Source organism: Pelodiscus sinensis, chromosome 1, assembly GCF_052426305.1.
Source record: "Pelodiscus sinensis isolate ZL-2025 chromosome 1, ASM5242630v1, whole genome shotgun sequence".
NCBI lineage: Eukaryota > Metazoa > Chordata > Testudines > Trionychidae > Pelodiscus > Pelodiscus sinensis.
In genome coordinates this window covers 180,075,443-180,101,838 of record NC_143052.1, presented here as the reverse complement: position 1 = coordinate 180,101,838, position 26,396 = coordinate 180,075,443, and the positions used below count along the sequence as shown (strand labels likewise).

Below are 26,396 nucleotides of genomic sequence, written 5' to 3'. Positions count from 1 at the left end.
CAGCCTGGATGGAAGAGGCTGACCACTTGGCTGGCTGTACATGCAGCTCCACATGGCTGACAGCCAGCAGGCCCATCAGGGAGCTGTTGGTATCTGGGAGGCACTGCGGGAGAGCTTCCAGATGGAGAATGAGTGACGTCTCCCTGGCATGCCCCACTAGGGCCTTGTGCCTTATTCCACCTTCCCGTCCTTCCACATTCCCCTCCCTAACCTGCCTTCCTGATGTAAAATAAACACACATGTGTTGCCAAATACAAACTTTGTTTATTGAACATAAGTGTGATGTGGGGGGGGGGGGGAATGAAGGCGGGAGAGGGAAGGTGAGAGTGTGGGAGAGGGAAGGGGTAAACCTGGGAGGAGGGAGCTGGAAGGGGGAGGCAAGGGTAGGAAGTGGGAGGAGAAGCTCAGGGTTGGGTGTCTTGCTGGTCCACCTGTCTCCCAGCACTGCAGGTACGGGGGCCTTGGTGTCCCTGGTGGCGAGCGGGTATGGAGTGTGGGGCGGGTGGGGAGGGGGAGCAGGAGTGGGAGGAGGAATGATAGATGGGGTGGCAGCGGGGGCTGGAGCAGCAGGAAGCACCAATCTCTGCACAAGTGTCTGCAGATGTTGGTAGATGGGATGGCCCTGGGCAAACAACTCCTGCCAGCTCTCCCGCTGCAGCTGTAGGTCTTCATGCACCCAGGATGTGGACCTGCCTTCGCAGGAGCCCCAGGTAATGCCGCTGGTACTCCTACTAGTTACGGGTCAGCCTGCTGGCCCGGGTGCGGAAGGCTGTCCTGGGCGTGGTGGTGCGCCCTGCACTCGCAGCTGCTGCGGCTAAGGAGAAACAAGAGGAGTGGTCAGTTATCCTTGGGGACACAATGAGTGAATCCCAGCCCCTCTCTGAAAGGCAAGAACTTCAGGTCTCCTCACCATCAGAACTGATGTGCTTGCACACAGGCCATGTTTGGGATGTCCAGCTATCCCCAGGAGTGTGACTGCACCCATGCCCCTGTGCTGTTTATAGTGTGGGCGTGGCGGGGGAGGGGAGGAGTGCCCTGCCTCTGGATAGAGGGGGCTTGTGGAGGGAGGGCATCATGCAGTGTCCCTCCCCAGGGTTAGGAGCGTGTCATGTGCCTTCATACATTCACGTGTGTGGGTAACAAGCCAGGGCCCCTGTGTGGCAGCTAGCTGGGGCCACATGCCCCAGCTGGCATGGCACATGCATAGGTTGTTGCGTGCTCCGTGGAGAGCAAGGCCCACACATGCTGCATGCTCCGTGGCCAGCAAGGCCCTTGGTTTCCCCCTCCTCCCTCCCCGCTCTCCCACTCCTCATAAGGGGACAGTGATGGCACTCACATGTCAAGGCCTTCCCAGCCTCAGATAACACTGGTAAAATGGCCACTGTGCCGCCTCAGGGGTCCTTCGTGAGTCTCACTCTCCCTCTTGGCTCCTGGCCATCATTCTCCTCATCATCATCCTCCGTGCCCTGCTCAGGGACCTCTGCTCCAGGGTTGATGACCACCTGGGGCAAGCACTGTCTGACCCCCCCAGGATGCAGTCCAGGGCATCATAATAGGGGCAGGGATCTGGGTTAGCCCCTGGTTGGAGCTGCCCCCTGTGGCCCTGGAATAGGCCTGCCGCAGCTCTTTGATTTCATGCGCACTTGCTCCTGGGTGAGCATGTGGCCTTTGGTGGCCAGGCTGTCAGCAATCTGCCTGTAGACGGCCGCATTCTTGCATCTTGTGCAAAGATCATGGACATTGGAGGTCTCCCCCCAAACCTCAATCAGGTCCATGATCTCCGCACTGGACCAGGAAGGCGCCCATCTTTTGTGGCCCTGGCAGGCTCCCAGGAGCTGCCAGCCTGCTCCTGGGGAGCAGTGGAGGTCTGGGTGCCAGTGGGTTACTGGCTCATGCTGGGCCAGGGGCAGCAACTGCTGCCTCTATGGTGGCAGGCAAAGTCTACCCCTTTAAGGGCTCTGGGGCTAGGGAGAGGAGTAGAAGAGTTTTCCAGATTTGGCCCAGAGTGGCCACCAGGGCACCCTGGGAAGGGCTGGAGGCCCCCATTTCAAAATAAGCATCTACACAGAGTTTATTTTGATTTAGCTATTTTGAATTTGGCGTTATTTCTCATGCAATGAGGTTTACCAAATTCAAAAGAAGGGCTCCACTATTTTGATTTAATTTTGAAATAGCTGTTTGGCTGTGTAGACGCTAGGAAAGTTATTTCGAAATAACGGCTGTTATTTCGGAATAACTTTGCTGTGTAGACCTACCCTTAGAGAATAAGGTAATTTCTGACTTTTTTCCTTGATTGCAACTCTCATTTGGAAAGGTGTGTGTGTGTGTGTCTGTGTGTGAATTTTCAACTTGCAGACTAAAATCAGACTGCAGTCCACTTTTTAACTACGCAACATCAGTTGTCATATAGGGAAGGACAATATAATTTTTCTATACAAGCCAATGATTCTCACTTTGCCTCTTGACCCCTTGCTCCCCAAAAAAGAGCTCTTGGTATAAGGAATTTGACAGGAGTTCCACTGGGGAAAGGGCAGAGATGGACTCCATCCCTTCTTTTGTATTGGAGGTCTATGTGGGTATGTCTACACTGCCACCTTAGTTCTAACTAGGGTGGCTAATGTCGGCATTTGAACTTGCAAATGAAGCCCGGGATTTAAATATCCCGGGCTTCATTTGCATGTTCTCGGGTGCTGCCATTTTTAAATGCCCTGTAGTTCGAACTACCCGCCCACGGCTACACGCGGCATGGACTAGGTAGTTCGAATTAAAGCTCCTAATTCGAACTACCATTAAACCTCCTTGCAGGAGTAACAGTTAATTCAAACTAAGGACTTAGTTCAAATTGCTGTTTCACTGCCATGTGTAGCTGCGGGCAGTTACTTCAGACTAGTGGAATTTAAAAATGGTGACCGGACGGGAACATGCAAATAAAGCCTGGGATATTTAAATCCCTGCTTCATTTGCAACTTCGAATGCCTCCATTAGCCTCCCTAGTTCGAACTAAGGGGCTAGTGTAGACATACCCTTATAGACTAACAGATGTATTGGAGCATAAGCTTTCGTGGGCAAATACCCACTTCGTCAGATGCATGCAAATAGGTCTTTGCCCACGAAAGCTTATGCTCCAATACATCTGAAAGTCTGTAATGTGCAACAAGACACCTTGTCACTTTTGCAGATCCAGACTAACATGGCTAGCCCTCTGATAATTAAAAGACAGGAATATGAAAAAAATGGTCAGTATTCAGAATAGAGAGGAGTACATAGTAGTTTCCACTTGCGGACTGTACATTCACTAGTGCTATTCAACATATTGACAAGGGATCTGGAAAAGGGGATAAATAGAGAGGTAGAAAAATTTGCAGATGATAAAAATCACTCAAGATAGTTTAGTCCAAAGCTGACTCGAAAGAATTACAAAGAGATTTTGCAAAACTGAGTGACTGGGCAAAAACATGGCAGATAAAAATCAATGTTGATAAATGCCAAGTAATGCACATAGCAAAATACAGATACAAAATGATGGATCTAAATGAGCTTTTACCACTCAAAAATGAAATCTTGCAGTTATTGTGAATAGTTCTCTGAAAATATCTGCTCAATGATGTTAACAGAAAGTTAACAAAATTCTGGAAAGCATTAGGAAAGATATAGATAATCAGACAGCAAATGACTTTCTATAAGTCCATGATAAGCCCACATGTAGAACATTATGTCCAGAACATTATGGGGTTGCCCACCTTGAAAGATATACTGGATTTGGAAAAGCTACAGAGAAAGGCAACAAATATTCTAAAGGATATAGAACAGTATCTGTATGAAGAGAGATTAAAAAGACTGTAACTTTTCAGTTTGAAAAAGAGATGATTAAGGGCGGTATGACAGAAGTCTATAAAATCATTAATGGTGTAGAAAAGTTGAATAAGGAAATGTTATTTACCCCTTCCTATAGCACAAGAACTAGGGGTCATGAAATGAGATGACTAGGCAGAAGATTTAAAAAAAACAAAATAAAGTACTGGTCACTATTGGAAGACAGGATACTGGGGCCGGTGGAACATTGATCTTATCTATTTTGGTTAGTCTGATCATAGAATCATAGAATACTAGGACTGGAAGGGACCTCAAGAGGTCCTTGAGTACAGTCCCCTGCCATTATGGCAGGACCCAGTACTGTGTAGACCATCCCTGATAGACATTTATCTAACCTACTCTTAAATATCTCCAGAGACGGAAATTCCCTAGGCAATTTATTCCAGTGTTTAACCACCCCGACAGTTAGGAATTTTTTCCTAATGTGCAACCTAAAACTCCCTTGCTTTTTCTTCTATATTCAGAGGCCAGGAAGAACAATTTTTCTCCCTCCTCCTTGTGACATCCTTTTAGATACCTGATGTTCTTAAATATAACTCAGATGTATCTTTCACACACTGTAACCCAGAAGATCAATTCCCACCCGAGAGCTGAACTCTTAACTGATTATGTCTCCCTCACTGCAGAGTTAGTAATAAAATAAGAACATACATTAACATTTTAAATTTGAATAGTCTCCCTTAAATGATTTCACATAAGATAAATGGAGTAAAGGGTCCAGGTTGCAAAATAAATAGCAGAGAAAGAGAGGGGATAGAGAGGGAAAGAGAAGGAAAAAATGGGGAAAAATTGTCAGTTAGATTGTCCATGCTAAATGAAGCTGATAGAGTAGGATCTAAGTACTCTTAAGTACCTGGTGCTTGGCTTCTTATGTGCCTGGGCACTCATTAATGGATTTACAATTGTTACTGTTTTTTTCCTTCTCTTTCCCTCTCCATCCCCTCTCTTTCTCTGCTATTCATTTTGAAACTTGGACCCCTTAACTGTATTCATCTGAAAAAGTGAAGTGCTAGTCTTTAAGGTTCTGCAGGATTATTTGTTGTTGTTTTTTTCAGTTACAGACTAACATGGCTACCCCTCTGAAACTTTCCAATAAGGTGTCAGAACATTTTAGTATTAGAACTAAGTGGATCATATATATATATATTTTATTTTATATTCTTTTTATATAGGAATTAGATACAATACTCAGGTCAGCTAATACCTGAATTATCCGCCAAAAAACCTAGAGTTTTCAAGTGCCCTCAAATCATAGTTGCCTCCCCTACAAAAATCTGAAATGGTGACTCTGGCAATGCACCAAGATACGGAGGTTGTTCTAGTTACATAGAGGGTGGCATGGGAAAGGTCATAAATATAAAACTGTGACAAAGAAAAATACAAAAGGAGTGATGAGGCTGACTTCAGTGAAAGAGTGAAGAGAGGGCTAAGTGGTATATGATAAGAATTAAGAAAATGGCAAAGACAAGTAACTTGAGTATGATTTGATAAGTAAAAGGAAGTCAGAGCAGGAATCTGAAGAGGGGAGTTACAAGGTCTGAGCTTTGGAAAAAAATTAATTTGATTTCCTGATCTGAGATAAGGAAGAACCAAACTATATTTCATGTGAATATCCCCAAAATTTTTCTTTTGTGTTCTTTCCTGAAATTTTAGTTCAGAGGTGAATTTTGTGCTGCTCTTCGGGCTTTTAGTTAGGGTATAAGCTTACAGTTCCCCTCACATTTTCTTAGTTTTCTCAAAAAGACCTTTAATTTTGTTTGATATTCTTGGGATGATTTGTATCAAACTAAGTAAAATGATATTTTATAATACTTAATATCCTTTTGGAATAATTGCAGGTTGCTGCTGCATTCCAGCCTAAATATTTTTACACATAGCAAGAGAAAATATAAACCTCTCAACAAACACCTGGAAAAAATGATGTTAGTTCAATCTTCCGTATTTTTAAAGAGATGTTGTGTGTTCAATATTTCATTTTTATGCTTTAATATTAATTTGTTGCAATCACCTGTGCCTTCTTTAAAGTATTCTTTTAGATAGAGTGAGACAATTCTTTTCACTTTGCATTATCTACCTTTTCATGCCTAGAGGACATTACACTGGGCAAATATGGACACGTTCATCTGTTTTGTGAAGTATGTATTCTTATCTTATTGGTACTGCAGATTCAATAAGAACCTTGAATGAAAGGAAAAATGAAAAAAGCTTTTGCCTGCAAATGCACTTATTTCTAGCAACTGACAGCCAGAATACTTGTTAAACATGGTAATAAAACAGCACATATGCTTTGCCCACAGTAATGTTGCTAAGTGTATCCTCTCTTAGGGTACGTCTACATAGCAGAGATACTTCAGAATAACTGATATTATTCTGAAATATATAACATAGTACACATCTACACTACAGCCTTTATTTCAAAATAATGTTGAGCTGGAGGACTTCTTACTCTGACTCATGGTAATCCTTATTTCACGAGGAATAAGGGAAGTAGAAGGAAGAGTGTTCTTCTGTCAACTTCCTGCTCTGTAGACAGTGCCAAAAGCTAAATTAAGCTACTTCAACTTAAGTTATGCATTTGACATAGCTAAAGTTGCATAGCTTAAGTCAGCTTTAGCCCTGCTGTGTAGACTTGCCCTTAGATATTATATGATATAGTAAATATTTAAAGTTAAACTGACTCACTGACAAAATAGTTTAATCATAAAGGAAAGTCATTACATTTCCCTCCCCAACCCAAAGTACATATAGTTAATGCCTTTAAGTTATTTATGTGCTATAATTTAGGGAAGATTTGTCAGAAACATATGCATAGGGCCCAGATACAAATACATAATTACAAGTATTAGATATAGATATAGATATAGATATAGATATAGATATAGATATAGATATAGATATAGATATAACAGGTATGTACAATTTGTTACTTCAAATGGTATGATCCTGTATTTTTCATTTTAATGTACTTGAAAATGTTTTATCGCCATTTTATTGTCACAATCTGATGGAATTACATGCTAGCACTATATTATCTGCTATGGTGTGACTATAGTTCAGAACTGACATTTATCTTTAAATGCCTGGTAGAAAAATAACAGATGTAACAGTAAACATTGGTTTATTATATAATGAAAAACACCCATACCCTGAATTATTTATTTTACTCCTGACTCATTTACACTGTAAATTTCACTGTGGAAAAAAAGGAAAGAGTTTTAATCTACCCATGAATGCAACTCCTAATTACATGCAGAAGGTTTGTGAGACTGGGGCATCAAAGTGCTGCAGGGTCGATAGCTGGGACATGATCTTCTGCTGGTTGCAACCCAAATTCAATTTAAAAACTCAATTCATTTTTCAGAAAATACAGTACATGTTAATCTGTCTAATTTTCTTATCCCTGAGAGGCAGTGTAAATTAGTGGACAAAATGCTGGGCTCTGACTTGGAAGACGGGGGTTCTAATCTCCATTTTGCTATTGGCCTATCTGCACCAATTATTCCCCTCTCCAACCCTGGGGTCCCCATGGGAATAATGCTCCTGAAATCCCTGATAAAGCACTTTGAGAAAAGTGCTGTGGGAGAGCACAGTATTATCAGTGTCTTCCCATAGTGTTGAGGTGAGACACATCGATCAACTTATATTTAGGATTCTTGTAAGATCCTTTCTGATTAGTTCCATTTTATTGTTCTTTGTTGCCATTTACCACATGTGGAGGTGACATGCAAGGCTCTCACTATACTAAAGCCTCTGAAGTTGATTGCACCGTTGATTGGAATAAGACTTACATGGGTTCAACATCCAAGTTTGTACAGGACCAGTATTAATGTAGCCATTATAGTGCCAACATGCTGCAACAGTAGCAGGTCAAGACAGGATAGAGAGAAAGCCTAGAGCTATACGAAAGAACTTACAGCAGCACAATTGCATGGATGCAGCAGCACTTCTGTAAACACTCTGTGTAGCCACTCTGAGCCCTGGTCTACATGAGAGAATTATTTCAAAATACCTCTTTCCCTCTTATTTTGAAATAATAAGTGGAGAGTCCACACTACCAAGCCCACTAGTTGGAAATAATGGGCTGGTTATTTTGAAATCTGTTCTGCTCTCCTCAGGAAATAACGCTTATTTCAAAACAGTTATGTTGAATTAGTGTTAGTGTAGACAATCCAGTGCTGCTAATTTGAAATAATTGGCCTCCAGAGGCCTCTTAGAGCAGCACCTCTGACTGTTCTGGCCACACCTGGTATTTCTACTGCTCCCCTTCTCCTGTGGAGCTTAAAACTCCATTCTGCAGAAGGGCTTGTGCCACATGGCCAGATTTTCCCAGCCTCATACACAGGCTGGATGCTACCTTGGAAGGGGGGTTTGGTCATTTCCCTGACCCTCTGTCATGGAGTCCAGCCAGGACACATCTAGAGTCAGCTTCCATCAGGGCAGGGTTATGGATGAGGAGGAAGAAGAGAAGGAGAAGGCCATCCAGGTGACCATGCCCACCAGCCAGGAACCGCTCCTCCCCCTGGAGCCAGTCTCCCCCATTCCCAGGATGTCTCCCAGGCTTTGGATGGTCCCAGGGAGGACACTTCAGGTGAGTTCAATAACTTTCGCTATATACATGCAGGGGCAGGCAGCAGACTACCTCTGTGATGGAACGCATAGCCTTGTGCATGGAGCGGATCACCAGTCACCTCCCCCCGCATGGCTTCCTCTCCTAGCCTCCCTCAGGGGCCACTGAGAGCCCAGAACACAAGGCAGTGGGACCTCTTGGACAGCTGAAACCTCCCAAACCAACAGAGGTGGGTGTCAGTCCCATCCCTTCCCTGATCCCACCTTCTTCTCCCTCCTCCATTCCAGGTTCTTTCCCCAGTCCCTTCCCTGTTGTATAACTCCCCAATAAACAGTTCTGGGTTTATGGGTTTTTTTTCTTCAGAAAAGAAACCTTTTTTTATTTTCTCTGTAAGGGAGGGAGGATGGTGGGAAGGGAGTGCAGTGGACAAAAGAGCCCATGAGCCCCCCACCCTGGCCCAGAACCCCCAATATCAACAGAGCCAGGCAGTGGCTGGGGAGACCTAGCCCTGGCCAGAGAACCCCTGGTGGCAGCAGGGCCAGGTGGCAGCCGGGGAGCTCCCACCCCTGCTGGGGAACACCTGGTGTTAGTGGGGCCACAGGACCAGGGAGTCCTGGCCCCAGTTAGGGATTCCTCAGCTGAAACTGGGCTGCCTGCAGAGAATCCCGGGGCTAGCGGAGGCAGGCAGTCAGAATCCCCAGTGGCAGTGGGGCAGCCGCAAGGCAGGGAGGGGTGGCCAGGTAGCCCAGACTGGGGAACCCTCAGCAGCAGCATGGCGGCGGTGCTGGGTGCCCCCCGCTGGGAACCCCACAGAACACCCTGTGGCAGCAAGACCGTCAGCAGCCAAGGGTTCTCAGGCTAGCCGAGGGCTGTGCTTAAAGGGTCCCGACCTGATGTACAAAATAAAGGACACGTGTGGTCAAAAATAGAAACTCTCTTTATTGAACAAAACTGGGTGAGACTGGGAAAAGGAGCTGGGAGAGGGGAAGAGAGAGGGTGGGAGAGGGGAGGGCAACTACAATGATGAGAGGTTTGAAACAGGTCCCATATGAAGAAAGGATAAAGAGACTGGGACTTTTCAGCTTAGAAAAGAGGAGACAGAGGGGGGGATATGATAGAGGTCTATAAAAGCACGAGTTGTGAGGAGAGGGTGCATACAGAAAAGTTCTTCATTAGTTCCCATAATAGAAGGACTAGAGGACACCAAAGGAAAGGAATGGGTAGCAGGCTTCAAACGAATAACAGAAAGTTCTTCTTCACAAAGCAAAGAGTCAACCTGTGGAACTCCTTGCTGCAGGAGGCTGTGAAGGCTAGAACTATAACAGAGTTTACAGAGAAGTGAGATAAAGTCATGGAGGTTGGGTCCATGGAGTGCTATTAGCCAGGGGGTAGAAATGGTGTCCCTGGCCTCTGTTTGTGGAAGGCTGGAGATGGATGGCACGAGAGAAATGGCTTGGTCATTGTCTTCGGTCCATCCCCTCCAGGGTACCTAGTGTTGGCCACTGTCGGCAGACAGGCCACTGGGCTAGATGGAAAATCATGCTAGTCTAGACGTAGCCATCGTGTAAATGAATGCAAATTGCACTGACAAAATATAACCCAGACTGAGATTATAATATGTTCATCATAATAGTACAACTAACTGGTTGAGCAGTTTCCATCAAAACTTTTTCTGAGGTGTAATACACCAAATCTGAACATGACATCTTTGTTGCAGCATCAGGATTTCATGGTATCATCTAAAGAACTATGACAGAAATATTGTTTGTTTTTTTGAGGGTTTTTTTATTGTCCCTTTTATAATAAGAGGTTTAGATCTTTGGGATTCTGTATTCATCTTTCTGTTCCACTGTGATAAAGACTGAGCAATCCAAACCTACAGTCTTGAGACAGACTGAGAATATTATTAATTATACAGAAAGCAACTATTAAGTTGGACTGCCAGATTCTTCCTTAAGTCACAAATGCTACCATAATGATGTCCCTGGGAGCTGTATATACGAATGCAAACGTGGAGATTTTATGGTTCAGTATTTAAATAGATTTAAACCTACTTTGTGCAAGATGCACCATTACTGCAATCTCAGTTAGAGCTCTTTAAAGTATAATTTGTTGCACAATTGTTGACTCTTCCAACATTATTTGAGGTTATCTAAAGACTTCTAACTGAACTGTGACAGAGGATTCTCCAAGCCTAGGAATCTATAATAAATGTAGCAGGGAAAAGAGAGGGAGATAAAACAGATTGTATTAAATATGCTTGAGGAACTTTAAAGCATAATTCAAAGAGGCATGCCTTTAACATAAAGAATCAAGGTCAGCCTTGCACATGTAGATGATTATATAATAAGTATAATAAAACAAGCAAAATTCTGGACTAGGTACATCAGTACAACAGTGCTCCTGCAAATGATATATGCAGACATGAATCTCTCTGCAGAAGGTTAATTTGAACTAAGCTAATTCGAACTAGTGCATCTAGACTAAAAAATTAGTTCGAATTAGAATTTTGCTAATTCGAACTAGCATGTCCACACTGAGTGGACCCTGAACTGAGGTTAAGGATGGCCGGAAGCAGTGCCGGCAGGGCATCAGATTAGGACTTAGAGTGTGGCGCTGCTGCCTCAGGCTAGCCAAGGGCTGTGCTTAAAGGGACCCGACCCCCACCCCGGTCAGACAGTTCTCAGGGGTTCCCCGCTTGCAAAGCAGTCCTGGCTTGGAGTGCCCTGAGTGCCCACACTTGGCACATCACAGCACTCAGCCATCAGCCTGGCTGCACTTGCTGCAGGCTGCCATCCAGAGGGAGGGGGTCAATCAAAGAGCTTCAGGAGAGCTTCCACCCCGAGAAGCCCGCAGAGCCACCCCAGTCCTCCCCATCGGGGGCTCGTAACCCATTCCTCTCTCACCTCCTTCCACTTACCCCTCCCTAACCCCCCTTCCTGATGTACAAAATAAAGGACATGTGTGTTCAAAAATAGAAACTCTCTTTATTGAACAAAACTCGGGGAGACTGGGAAAAGGAGGTGGGAGAGGGGAAGAGAGAAGGTGGGAGAGGGGAGGGCAACTACAATGATGAGGGGTTTGAAACAGGTCCCATATGAAGCGAGGATAAAGAGACTGGGACTTCTCAGCTTAGAAAAGATGAGATGGAGGGGGGATATGATAGAGGTCTATAAAAGCATGAGTGGTGTGGAGAGGGTGCATAAAGAAAAGTTCTTCATTAGTTCCCATAATAGAAGGACTAGAGGAAACCAAATGAAATGAATGGGTAACAGGCTTCAGACTAGTAACAGAAAGTTCTTCTTCATAAAGCAAATAGTCAACCTGTGGAACTCCTTGCTGCAGGAGGCTGTGAAGGTTAGAACTAGAACAGAGTTTAAAGAGAAGTTAGATAAAGTTATGGAGGTTGGGTCCATGGAGTGCTATTAGCCAGGGGGTAGAAATGGTGTCCCTGGCGTCTGTTTGTGGAAGGCTGGAGATGGATGGCACGAGAGAAATGGCTTGGTCATTGTCTTCGGTCCATCCCCTCCAGGGTCCCTAGTGTTGGCCGCTGTTGACAGACAGGCTACTGGGCAAGATGGACCTTTGTTCTGACCCAGTACGGCCATTCTAAGCTCAGGGCTCAGGGTCGGGCATCTCAATGGACCACCTTGATTTTCATGCACACCTTCTCCTGGGTGGCCAGGCTGGCAGCTCTCCTTCCCTATACGGCCACTTTCCTGTGCCTAGTACGGATGTCGTGGATGAGGTCCACGACCTCCGCAATAGACCAGGCGAGCGCCCGCCTCTTGCGGACCCAGGCAGGCTCCGGGGAGCTGTCAGCCTGGTCCCGGGAAGAGGCGGAGGGCTGGGTGGCAGCGGGTGGCTGGCTCGAGCCGTGCCAGGTGCAGTGTCTGCTGGCTGGTTGCTGGCAGGCTTGCACCTGGCACGGGCACCGTAGCCAGCCTGTGCCCCTTTAAGGGCTCCGGGGCCGGGAGGGGGGCAGACAAGTTTCCCTAGTGGTGCCCAGAGTGGCCACCAGGGAAAGATGGGGAGGGCTAGCCTCCCACTAGTTTGAATTAAGTGGCTACACAGCCCTTAATTCGAACTAGCTAATTCGAAGTAGGCGGTAGTCCTCGTAAAATGAGGTTTACCTAGTTCGAATTAAGCGCTCCGCTAGTTCGAATTAAGTTTGAACTAGCAGGGCGCTAGTGTAGCGCCTATCAAAGTTAATTCGAACTAACGTCTGTTAGTTCAAATTAACTTTGTAGTGTAGACATACCCTTACAGATCCAGAATGAGTGTTCAAGAAACACATACAGAATATGCTTTCAAAATAATTGTTTCAAAATATGCAGGTTCTAAAGATAACATGCATAATTATCATGTCATGCATTCTGATGGAGTATATAATGAAACTAGAAGCAAACACACTCAAAAATACCTCTTAATAGGTATCCCTTCAAATAGGAGGGGATAAATTGAAATTGTAGAAAAATATGGAATAATAAACAAAAGTAGAATAACCTTTTAACTAATTCAATAATTTAAGAGACAGAAAAATACATGGGCACTGACAATACTTTATGAGACTAAAATAGGTCTGAAAGATATACACAAGGCCACAGAGAAAATATATTGTACTCTCTGAAAACAGAAGAGAACTTCTAAGCTACAGATTACCTATATTGTAATACTTGTAATTAGAGCTAGACAGGAACAGGGTTTTCCTATTTCATAGTAAATAGGACAATTATGAAGAACATTCTATTCTGAAAAGGAACAAAACCAGATCAAAATAGGTTGACTGATATGTTTAACATGGATAAATTTGAATTGGTTTTTTTTTTCCAATTTTCAATCATTTAAAGCAATTATTTATTTTCGTAACAATATATATAAGAATTTTGGAAACAAAAATGTTCCATTCCAAAAGTTCTGATTTGGAAGTTTTTTTCTTTTCTTTCCTGAAAAAAACTTTCTTGAAAGTGACGTGTTTCCATGAGAAACTTTGGTTTCAGTGAATCAGCATTTTCTGACAGGAAAAGTTCTATCAGGAAATTTCTGAGCACTTCTCCATATAATATGGTACTCGGGATGCAAATGCAAAAACTTTCAGATAGTTGCATTTAATGAGATTGGCTCTTGTGTGAGTATGTTTTATAGAGAAATCAGAAGACAGGATGAAATCCTGACCCCACTGAAGTCAATAGCAAAATTTCCATTGATTTTAAGGGCACCATGATATGATCTTGACAAAGAAGTTACCTTCCTTTTGCTTCCATTTCCTGAGGAACCTTTTGCCTCTCTTGTTCATTTAGGGCATGTCCGCACAGCAGGGCTAAAGCCAAAATAAGCTATGCAACTTGAGTCACATCAACTGTGTAGTTTAAGTTAAAATAGCTTATTTCGGCTTTTGGCACTGTCTAAACAGCAGGAAGTCCAAGAAAGAAGACTCTTCCTCCAACTTCCTTTACACCTCATGAAATGAGGGATACAGGACGCAGAATAAGAAGTCCTCCAGCTCCACATTATTTTGACATGTCAAAATAACTGCTTGTAGTGTAGACACGGACTATGTTATTTCAGAATAACTGACATTCCTCAGGGAAAGGACTCCTCTTACTATAAATGAGAACAAATACATAAGAAACTTTTAAAAGATAATATTAGAAGCATCCTACAGCAACACACACGTACTCTCCCACGCCTCTTCAGAACATTACCTTGCACGTGGAGATAGACAGTGTCCTTATATGCATTAAAAGGGGAAAATGACAGGTTAGAAGCATTGACATAAAAAGCAGGGGAAGGCATGTACAGTAAAAATGAACAAGAATGTAAGGGGGGAGTACCTGATGTTACACATGTGGGACATACATTTCAGCCAATGAGAAAATAAAAGAAATAAATCAGATAGAAATGACAAACCATAATTAAAAGATATATGAGAACTACCAATTAGTTGTCCAAGTTTAATCCTACCCTGGAATTTATAAAATAAGCCTCTAAAGGCTTTAATGTAAAAGAAAGTACATCGCTTGTGGGCAAAAGCATGCAAGACTGCCTTTCACGTTAAAAGATCAAACTGAAGATGCCCCCCCCACCTGAATAATGCGGTATTACTATCCAGACTGCTCCAACATACTATTAGTAGTCCCAGTACTTGCTTCATCAGAAAGATTAGCTGCAGTTTCTGAAAAGAGCTATGTTAGTGCTGGTCAGACATAGTTTAATCAGAAAAGGCTGATTCATTGAACCCAAACATTTAGCAAAAATGGTTTTGATTTCAATAATGTTCCAATGGAAATTTGTCTAGGTCCCTGCCAGCCAATATAGCAAATTGCTGTAGGGTCTGAGAGCCTTCAGCGCTTGTGATTGTGGGGAAGGTCCACTGTTCAGACTAACTGTTCATGTGCCTGGGGCAGTATACACAGAAATAAAGTGTCTATCAAGGACGTATATTTCAGTCAGCAGCTGGATAGGCCTTAGTGAACACATATTATTTCCTAACTCTTTTTTAAAATGTCCAGCTTGCATGGAATTTTAAAAGAAATATCTTATTTTTAATTGAAACAAAAGGAAATTTTGAAATATAAGAAATTCTTGTGTTTCAGAAATCTTGTTTCTTACCCTTCTCTATTATGCATAGAGTGAAAAGGAGCTGTTTGCCATAATATTGTATCAGTTGCTACAAGTTCAGGCTACATGTACAGGTTAAGGAGGAAGAGGTTTAGGTGGTATGTCTAGATGTTAGGGTATGTCTACACTACAAAGTTAGTTCGAACTAACGGACGTTAGTTCGAACTAACTTTCATAGGCGCTACACTAGCGCTCCGTTAGTTCGAATTTAATTCGAACTAACGGAGCACTTAGTTCGAACTAGGTAATCCTCATTCCATGAGGATTAAGCCTAGTTCGAACTTACTAGTTCGAATTAAGGGCTGTGTAGACCCTTAATTCGAACTAGTGGGAGGCTAGCCCTCCCCAGCTTTCCCTGGTGGCCACTCTGGCCAACACCAGGGAAACTCGTCTGCCCCCCTCCCGGCCCCGGGTTCCTTAAAGGGGCACAGGCTGGCTACGGTGCCCGGGCCAGGTGCAAGCCTGCCAGCACCCAGCCAGCAGACCCTGCACCTGGCATGGATCGAGCCACCCACCCGATAACCCCCAGCCCTCCCCCTCTTCCCGGGACCAGGCTGGCGGCTCCTGGGAGCTTGCCCGGGACTGCAAGAGGCGGGCACCCTCCTGGGCTAGTGCGGACATCGTGGACCTTGTCCACGACCTCCGCACTAGGCACAGGAAGGTGGCCGTCTAGGGCAGGAGAGCTGCCAGCCTGGCCACCTAGGAGCAGGTGTGCATGAAAATCAAGGGAGACCAGTGAGACCCCCGACCCTGAGCTTACTGCCGACAGCGGCCAACCCTAGGGACCCTGGAGGGGATGGACCGAAGACAGTGACCAAGCCATTTGTCTCGTGCCATCCCTCTCCAGCCTTCCACAAATCTTGGGCAGGGACACCACTCCTACCCCATGGCTAATACCACTCCATGGACCCAACCTCCATGACTTGATCTCACTTCCCTTTCAACTCTGTTCTAGTTCTAGCCTTCACAGCCTCCTGCAGCAAGGAGTTCCACAGGTTGACTCTTTGCTTTGTGAAGAACAACTTTCTGTTACTAGTTTGAAGCCTGCTACCCATTCCTTTCCTTTGGTGTCCTCTAGTCCTTCTTTATGGGAACTAATGAAGAACTTTTCTGGATGCACCCTCTCCACCCAACTCCTGCTTTTAGAGACCTCTATCCTGTCCCCCCTCCGTCTCCTCTTTTCTAAGCTGAGAAGTCCCAGTCTCTTTAGCCTCTCTTCATATGGCACCTGTTCCCAACCCCTGATCATTGTAGTTGCCCTCCCCTCTCCCACTCTCTCTCTTCCCCTCTCCCACCTCCTTTTCCCAGTCTCCCCCAATTTTGTTCAATAAAGACAGATTCTATTTTTGAACACAATTGTCCTTTATTTTGTACATCAGGAAGGGGGGCTAGGGAAGGGTAAGTGGAAGGAGGTGAGGGAGGAATGGGGTACGAGCCCCCGATGGGGAGGACTGGGCTGGCTCTGCGGGCTTCTGGGGGTGGAAGCTCTCTTGCAGCCTCCCAATTGCCTCCTCTCCCCAGATGGCAGCCTGCGGCAAGTGCAGCCGGGCTGATGGCCGAGTGGTGTGATGTGCCCAGTGTGGGTACTCCGGGAACTCCAAGCCAGGACTGCTTTGCTAGCGGGGCACCCCTGAGAACTGTCTGTCCGGATTGGGGGTCGGGTCCCTTTAAGCGCAGCCCTCGGCTAGCCTGAGACAGCAGCTCCACGCTCTAAGTCCTCCTCTGATGCCCTGCCGGCACTGCTTCCGGCCATCCTTAAGCCCTGTTCAGGGTCTACTTAATGTGGACTTGCTAGTTCGAATTAGCAAAACGCTAATTCGAACTAGTTTTTTAGTCTGGATCCGTTAGTTCGAATTAGCTTAGTTCGAATTAACTAATTCGAACTAAGTTAGTTCGAACTAACGTTGTAGTGTAGACGTACCCTTAGTGAGGCATTTGATATGGTTTCTCATGATCTTCTCAATAACAAACTAGGGAAACATAACCTAGATGAAGCTAATAATGGATGAATGTATAACTGGGAGGACAACCATTCCCAGAGAGTAATTATCAGTGGATCTCAATCATGTTGGAAGGGCATAAAGAGAGGGATTCTACCAGGTGTCTGATTCTGTTCAATACCTTCATGAATTATTTAGATCAGTATTTCCCAAATAGTGCTCCGTGGAACACCAGGGTTCCACAAAGTGAAAGTAAGGGTTTCATGAGAACCTGATCACTCCCCGCCCCTCCAGAGCTAGTCTTAGGGGCGGGTGCACTGGGTGGTTGCCCAGGTCCACCATTTCAAGGGGTCGCCACAGTCTTTTTTTTTTTTGGTCAACAAGTTTCCCCCAGTATTTTTTTAAGGGTTCCATAGCCAAATAAAATTGGGAAACACTGATTTATTTAATGAAAAAAAAGGTAAAATTTATAAAGTATTCAGATTAAACCAAGCTGGGTGGGGTGGCAACTGCTTTAGAGGAAAGCTTATAATTCAAAATGTTCAGGACAAACTTGAAAAATGATCTGAGGCAAATAGGATGAAATTCAATAAGGACAATTTCAAAGTTTTCCACCTAGGAAGGAAATATCAGGTGCATACATACAAAATGAGAAATAACTACCTAGCAAGGCTTACTGTGGAAAGAGATCTAGTGATTATAGTGGACCACAAGCTAAATATGAGTCAACAGTGTAACACTATTGAATAAAAAGCAAACATCATTCTGGGATGTATACAGAGGAGTGTTGTAAGCAAGACATGAGAAGTAATGCTTCCATTCTACTTCACACTGATTAGGCCTCATGTAGAGTATTGTGTCCAGTTCTGGGCATCACATTTCAAAAAACATGTTGAAAAATTGGAAAAAAAGATGACTGGTTTAGAAAACACAAGCTATGAGGGAATACTGAAAGAACTGGAAATTTTTAGTCTGGAAAAGAGAAGACTGAGATGATACAATAAAATCTTTCAAGAATCTAAAAGGTTGTTACAAGGAAGAGGGAGAAAAATTATTTTAGTTAACCTTTGAGAACAATACAAGAAGCAATGAGCTTAAATTGCAGCAAGGGAGGTTTAGGTTGGATAATAGGAAAAACTTCCTAACTGTCAGCATGGTTAATCACTGGAATAAATTGCCTAGGGAGGCTGTGGAATCTTTATCATTGATGATTTTTTATGAGCAGGTAAGATAAACACCTGCCAGGGATGGTCTAGATAGTGCCTCTCGAGGTTCTTTAAAGTTCATTGATTCTACGATATGCTCCATATTGTGCTCCCAATTAAACTAATATTAATTCCAAGTAACATTTATTTCACAACTAGAATGCTTACAAGGTGTTGCCTGGGTCCAGCTTGGAGGTCATGCAGTCCTTCCACCAGTGCTCCCCGGGTCTGGCCTGGGACTAGGGAATGCACTGCAGAGGCCTGCTAGAAGCACTCCCTGGGCCCGGTTCCAGTAACAGAAGGGGGGGGGGGGCACACAGGACAGAAGGTTGTCAGAGCCTGCTAGCATGGCCATGATGGGAAGCCTAGTGGTGTTGGCAGGGCAGCTATAGGTTCTGGGGTGGGGGCCAGAGCTATGTTTCCCTTTCCCTGTGGTGCTCTGTGGGGAGGCATGGTGGTAGGGCAGGCACACCCTAATGTCTTGGGCCAGCTAGCGGCTGCTGGAGGAGGAGAGGGATTTGTGACGGGGCACAGCAGACCGTCACTTTTAAATTCCCTGCTGCCATCAACAGGGCACTGTGGGGTAGAGAGAGCGCATTCGCGACATGCTCAAACGCCGCACAAGAGGTGAGAGGGGAGATGCCCGGGCATGGCGTGATGTCACGGCCCAGGACTTTCAAATCATGCGGCTCAGCTCCAGAAGGAGCTGGAGCCTGACTACAAACGCTGGCTAGCCTGAGCCATTTTTGCACCCTGGGCCCGGCAGCACTGCCCTTTGTGCACCCGGGGGCACCGCAGCCTGACTTGGCAGCACCGCACAGTGCCCCTGAGGCACCCCGGGGATGCCCCTGCCTAGCCCGGCAGCACCGTGCGGCCCCCGGAGGTGCCTGGCTAGGGCCTGGCTGGCCTGTAGCTTGGGCCAGCTCTGACTCCAGCCCCAGGACTCGGAAGGCAGAAGCCGAAGATAAGGGAGGGAAGAAGAAGAGAGGGGAGGGGAGAGGAAGGGGGAAAAAGAAGAGGAAGGGGTGGGAGAGGAAGGGGCTTGTGCTGAGGGGAGGGGAGCAGGTCAGGAGAAGAAAGGGGAAGGCACCAAGGGACAGGGTAGAGGAGAGGCAAATGCCAGGGGGCCAAGTGGAGACAATGAGGAAAAGGGCAGAAGGGGAGGTGTCAGTGGGAGGGATGGACAGGGTGATGCTGGGAGAGGAGAGAGTAAGCGCATTGGTGGTTAGAGGGGGGAGAGGGAGGTGCTGGGAGGCTTGAAAGGAGGGGTGGGCATTAGAAAGGTGGGGATGGAGCAAGACATGTGTGAGGGCACAGGGGCATGAGAGGAATGGGGGCACAGGGCGGTGAGGGGGTGGGCATCAGGGAAAAAGAGGGCAAAGGGGACAAGTGCAGTGAGGGAAGGGGGAGGCACCAGGAGGGTGCAGGGGTAAGGGAAGGTGCAGGTGCCAGGGGATTCTGGGGTGAAGAAGAAGGGCAGACACCTTCAGGGGAGGGACCAGCACCAGAGAAGAGAGGCAGGGCAGGTGTGTAGAGGGAAGTGTTAGGAGAGGGGATGAGGAGGGGTAGCTCACATGATCATAGTGGGGCTACTGGAGGAGTGAAGGGCTGGTGGAGGGAGGCAGATCGCAGGAGGGCTGAGGGCAGTGAGAAGGGCAGGAGTCAGGACAGAGGAGGAGGGTGAGGGGTTGGGGGGCAGCAGGCTCCAGGGGAGCTGATGGAGCAAGAAGAGGAGACATGGCAGCAGAGGGAAAAGGTAGAGGCTTATGAGATATTTATTAATAACTTGGGTGCCACAGTGGCACATGCAAAGAAGCCACATGAACTCAGTACTGGTACACAACACAAAATTCATTCTGCTCATGGGAGGAAACTCTTAGAGGGAACACTTCTCGCAGCCTCTTCTCCCTCTCTGCCCCCTCGTTAATGTCACACAAATTGGGGTAATGCAACTTCAGGATAGTTGCATGAGGGAAGCTGGAGAGGGGCAAACTAATCACTATTGGTAGGAGGATGATGGGAAAAGTCCTTGGGGGGGTCACATGAAACCTTTTACTTCTGGTCATGTGTCCATCTTGCCAGGAGAGTATTACCTCCAGAGGTTTGGCCAATGGGGATCAGGGGGAGTGGCTAACAGGGTCAGGGGTGTGGCTAACGGGGGTCAAAGTACATTTTTAAAAATTCTTTGGGTGCACACCCTAATGAAATGTCCTGCACATGCTTATGAGGGCCACAGGTCGGGGGAATGGGTTGAGGCAGAAGGCCATTTACCTGAGCTGGTGGCTAGCAAGATGGTGAGCCCCATTCCCAGGTGGCCACTCTCTTCCTGGTGTGACTGTTCCCAGGGTTCACTCTGCAGTACATCTGTCCCCTGAATTCACTGCCCCCAGTGGTGACTGTGCAGTATCGTGTCCCTCTGGTCAGCCCCCTCCCTTGCCATTTTATGGAAAACAATCACAGTCCAGGCACAGTCCATTTTCCTGCCATAACCAAACTCTGACTGTGTTTAAGTTAGGATAAGAGGAAGCTGCATACCAAATATGGTGGTCCTAGCTGTTATAGAAGAGGAGGACAAATGGACTCAAAGAGAGATAGATGCTTCCAGTTTAGCTCTGAAATGCAGAATCAGTTCTGACAAGAGATAATAAGCAATGTTGATTTTCTTGTAAGTGTTCTAGAATTAGAGCTAAAATAAGTAAACAACTGACTTTTTTTTTAAAGCACCATTTGAATTTCTCCTCTTTCTAATGGGATGATCATGAGGGTTAGCCAGCAGCTTGGGAACTAAGGGGTTATCCCCTAAGTCAGGTAGATTCAGCCAATAGGAATGTAGATAGGAATTTCAAACTAAGACAAAGGAATGTTTGGTTTCTCCCTCCTTTCTCCAGGGCAGTTTCTCTGAGGGGAACAGACAGAATGTCTCCCTCCAAGAATAGACTCTTCACTCTTCTGTAAGTAGGCTAAAGTTTAGATAAATCTGTTAGGTTTCATTGGTTTATGGTTTTGGAAATTGGATCTGATGTCTGTGCATTTAAAAATGCTTTTTGCTCCCTTTTGTAACTAAGCTCCTGGTCCATGGTGGGTTTCTCCTTCATGAGTATATTACTTTGTTACTTTTCCATCTAGTCATTATGCTCACAACAGGAATATTGTACTGATAATAAAAATGCTTTCTCTTTTCTTTTCTTAACCTGCCATTGGTTAATTTTTGTGTTCTGGGTTGTACTTTAGAGGTGAGATTTCCCAGGTGATCTCACCCCTGATTTTCTTATCAGTACTTGGGTGGTGGCAGCAGGATTTTATCCCCAAAGTCTAGGTCGTTAAGATTTTGGGGGGAAGTTTTATACCAAAGCCTGGTAGATAAGGTTTTGGGGTACTTTTGCTGGCCCCCACTCCTGCATTTATTGTGCTAGAGTGAGGAAGGAGCCATGACATGGGTGCAAATTGTTAAATTGAATCCAAAGGGGACAAACTGTCAGAGAAAAACACGAATGATTCAACCCCAGCCAAAAGAAAATGTAGCAACACGCACTGCAGCACTGTCTACATATATAGCTATTTGTTTGTATCTTCCTCTTGAAGGTCCTCTGATTCCTCACCCTATCCAAGCTGGGCTATGGTTAATAGTTGCTTCTGATTTACTTCAAACTGACAAGGATCACTGTCTGAACAATGCTGAAAATTTTGAAGAACATTGAAAAATAATCAAGCTACAAGATACAAGAAATATCACAATAACTGACAAAATGAAACAAGGTTGTGCAAGATATGAAATACTGGCTAGACGTGTTTGAGGTGACCTAAATATGCCAAAGAAGAGTTCCAGGATAGTTTTTCAAAATGAGATGATTTTATACATGATAAAGATTCAACAGATTTCTATAAAACACAGAGAAAGGGGTGAGCTGGCTACAAACTGCCAGGAATCTTTTCAGAAAGCAAGCTTTGGCGGTATGGAGCCATATTTAGCTTAATTGAACCTGAGGACTGCTCTTATTAGAGGCATTGATGCATTACTATTTATGGGGAGAAGAACTAATAGAAATCTTCCTACAGAAATATGTTATTTAGTGCTGCTAGGTCTTGTGAGTGCAAAAAAGGAAAGAAAATGGTAAACATATCCAACAAAAGAAATATTATACTAATACCACTGAATTTGTAACTATCCTAATGCAATGAGTTATCATCAGCCAGCATTGTGAAGGTAGCAGAACCTGCTGAGAACTCAGGCAACATTGCCCTATTTATATTTGTTAACACAAATTAAGGATGCTCAAGGCTCAGCTTTCATATTATTGGGTAGGGTGTAAGAAACTAAAATTAGATTCCTTTTTCTCCACTCACCAAGTCAATTGAATTTTTCCGGAGGTGAGGGCATTCTAGTAAGCATCTAAGCAACACCTGCTCCACTCCCTGGAGGCAGGCATTGGTTAGGTGACAGGAACATTCACACGTGCACACTCCCAACCTGCCACACAGTGAGCAGAAACAGTATAAGCCAAGAATGCCTTCCCCTCAAAATCATAGGGGTGGCTGGAACATGAATGGGGGAGAGTGGCAGCAGTAGAAAGTTCCTTCTCCTTCATTCTACATAACAATTCATTACATTCAATTGAAAATAACCACACGCCCCTCTCTAGTGGAATGACACTAGAAAAAGGCAAGCCTGATCACTGGCACCCTTTAGGTCAATCTCTTCATGTATTAGTGTGTGAGAGATTTTCAAAATAAAAGAATTTCATATAAAGTGTGATGGCAGAATGTGAACTATTATTTATGCTTAAAAACAAATTCTTTATGCAACAGAATAGATGGAAGGTGGGAAGGAGAGGAACAAAAACACAGTAACCTCTGATGAAAATGAACCTGCCCAATGACAGGGGTATTCAGAAATATCACCAAGGTAATAGCAAGGTCATAGATATTGTGGTACATCTGGCACCGTTCTGTAATAATTTATGAATATTGCATGTTTATCTAATTATTGTGGTGCTTACTATATGAATATATTGGTTTGGTTTGGTTGGGGCCTGTCAAAAAATAATACGAAGAAAAAGAAAATGGCACAAGTTAAGCCATTTTGCAGAAAATACTTGGGAGTTATTAAGAGACAATAGGATAAAAAATCTGCACACAGGAAAAATCAAAATATCTCTGGTAGGTTTAAAAAGGAATATTCTCTCAAGAGAGATGGATTATATGGAGGAGCTAGGCTGAGACAGAGGTGTGCCCTAGGGGTGTATGAGGAAATTAAACCAGCCTTGCAGACCAACTGTGAATGGCATGTTACATCCCCTTGGAGTACAACTTTGATGGTGGGAACACTGAAGCCCCTTATACTCTTCTGAGTTCTCTCTCACAATGCTAGTCTAGTGACTAGCAACAGACCTCCACAGGTGATGTGATCACTCAGCCATCAATATGCTCTACATATTACCTGGAACAATACAAGCTCAATAATTAATTTACCACTTCATCAAAGGACAGTGAACATACATCAAACTTTCTAATAAGTAGATTCCCTGAGCACTTTAGACATATTCACTGGAAAATATTGACATTAAAACAAGTTTATTAACCACAGAAAGACAGATTTTAAGTGATTATAACTGCTAGGCACAGAGGTAAAAAATTGTCACCTAAGAAACACAAATAGCAAATCAATCTAAATTCTAAACATTAACAAACCAAGCAAGATGTGACTGAAACAGCTTTTCTCACTCCACTGGATGTTTGAGGAAGTTTACATTTCTGAATACACAGTATTCTCTTCTGAGCCTGAGAGCAGTCATCCGAGTACATAGTCTTTGTTTTTCAATCAATCTTCCAGAGGTTGAGATTGGGGAGGGGAGAGGCTATATGGTAATGTCAATGACCCTCACTTATATTCATTTTTACTCTTCCGATGCTCAAAAGATCCTTGCTGTGACATAAGGCTTAGGTTACCACCAATGTACATGTCCTCTCTGAGGAGTCTCTGATGGGCCTTCAACACCTGTCTGGCTGGTATAAATCTGATTTGTCAGTGTTAGTCGCTCTTTTGATGCCACTGAAAGATTGGCATTTCAGTAACAGAAATATAGTTAGTCTTCATAACTTCATGTACAATGATAATATATGTAATGCAAGAAGCTAGTAATGATCAACAGATCAAGACTTCTTAAATTATTCCTCACAAGGCATGGGTTATTCATAACATATCATAATCATATCACAATGGTGAATATGTGGTTTGCAGAGTGCTAGTTGAAGGTACAGAGTGTTTCAGGGAGCCTTTAGAAAAGATACACATGTGTAATAGGATTGTTTTAAAATCCTTTTTTTCTAAATGCTTTGTTACTACTGTTAAGACAATTGAACAAACATACTTTAGCTTTAGAGGGATACCTGGTTATTATATTCACCACTGGCCACAGACTCCAAAAGGAAAATACACAAGGTGCTCAAACTCTGTCAGATGTGGAGAGTAATTATGATTGGTACACAAGGTGCTATTGCCCAGGACCTAATCTTAGAGAAAGAAAATTGTGTGATTCAACCTCAAGAGTGGTAAAGACATAATGGTTACATCTAGACTGGCATGATTTTCCGCAAATGCTTTTAACGGAAAAGTTTTTCTGTTAAAAGCATTTGCGGAAAAGAGCGTCTAGATTGGCATGGACACTTTTCCGCAAAAAAGTATCCGTGCCAATCTACATGCAGTTTTGCGCAAGAAAGCCCCGATCGCCATTTTCGCCATTGGGGCTTTTTTGCGCAAAACAATACCGCATTGTCTACACTGGCCCTCCTGCGCAAAAGCATTTGCGCAAGAGGGCTTTTGCCCGAACAGGGGCAGCATAGTATTTCCGCAAGAACACTGACAATCTTACATAAGATCGTCAGTGTTCTTGTGGAAATTCAAGCGGCCAGTGTAGACAGCTGGCAAGTTTTTCTGCAAAAGCAGCTGCTTTTGTGGAAAAACTTGCCAGTCTAGACACAGCCATTAATATGTGACAGATTATACTTGGAGAGAACAGGTAGGCCACAGAAGTTCAGTTAGTCCTGTGCCATGACAGGTATATCAAAATACAGCAATGGCAGTGACAGAATTAAATAGAAATGAATACCTATAGATGTTTATTGCTCATCAAAACATTGATTTTTTTTCTTAAGTGAAACTCTGTAAGCCATTTATCAATGTATGAGCAAAACAAACTGAAATGTCTGAACTATTTACAGGTTGCGGGTCCAGAAGAAATGAAAATATATACATACTGTCTCAAGCAAAAGATGAACAGACATGCTCCTACAACCAACATTTAAAGCAAAACTTATTTAAAGTTCCAAATGGTTAACTATTCCCCACCCCAGTTTCATGTGCTTCAACACTTCCAAGCTATGAAAGGAATTGCCAGCATACAAACCCCAATTCAGGAAAATAGTTTTAAGCCTCCTTGTAAAGGGAACAGCTACGTCTACATTGGCCCCTTTTCCAGAAGGGGCATGTTAATTTCAGAGGTCGTAATAGGGAAATCCACGGGGGATTTAAATATCCCCCGTGGCATTTAAATAAAAATGTCCGCCGCTTTTTTCCGGCTTTTAGAAAAGCCGGAAAAGAGCGTCTACACTGGCCCCGATCCTCCAGAAAAAAAGCCCTTATTCAAAGTAGGAATAAGATCCTCCGGAAAAGGGCTTTTTTCCGGAGGATCGGGGCCAGTGTAGACGTTCTTTTCCGGCTTTTCTAAAAGCCGGAAAAAAGCGGCGGACATTTTTATTTAAATGCCGCGGGGGATATTTAAATCCCCCGCGGATTTCCCTATTACGACCTCTGAAATTAATATGCCCCTTCCGGAAAAGGGGCCAATGTAGACGAGCCCCACAAGAATGCCTTATCTCACAAGATTGCAAAGTGATTTTGTAGGCTGATGAAGTTTGAACAAGTATCCAGACTTTAAGTTGCTTATCTATGCTACTTTTAACCTTGCAAGGTTCACACATCCATAGTGCTAGCTAATTTTTAATAAAAATTGCAGAAGAAATTTTAGTACAGTGATCTGATCCATTAGACTGTAGTGTATCTTGTAATAGATCTGAGAAGTCATTATAACCTGTCATTATAATGACCCACAAACCAAAGGATTTGACAGAGCTATTATCACTTATCTTACCAACAAATTAATATACTTAGAGATTAAACTGTCCTCAACTATA

General features: G+C 44.3%; 1 long non-coding RNA gene across 1 annotated transcript; it reads left to right on the top strand.

Moving 5' to 3' along the window:
- Positions 1-21,028: 21,028 nt before the first annotated feature.
- LOC142826934 (uncharacterized) lies at positions 21,029-25,645 on the top strand. Its single transcript, XR_012901213.2, has 3 exons — positions 21,029-21,157; positions 23,013-23,109; positions 25,425-25,645. It is a non-coding gene; the product is annotated as an uncharacterized LOC142826934 (long non-coding RNA).
- Positions 25,646-26,396: the final 751 nt, after the last annotated feature.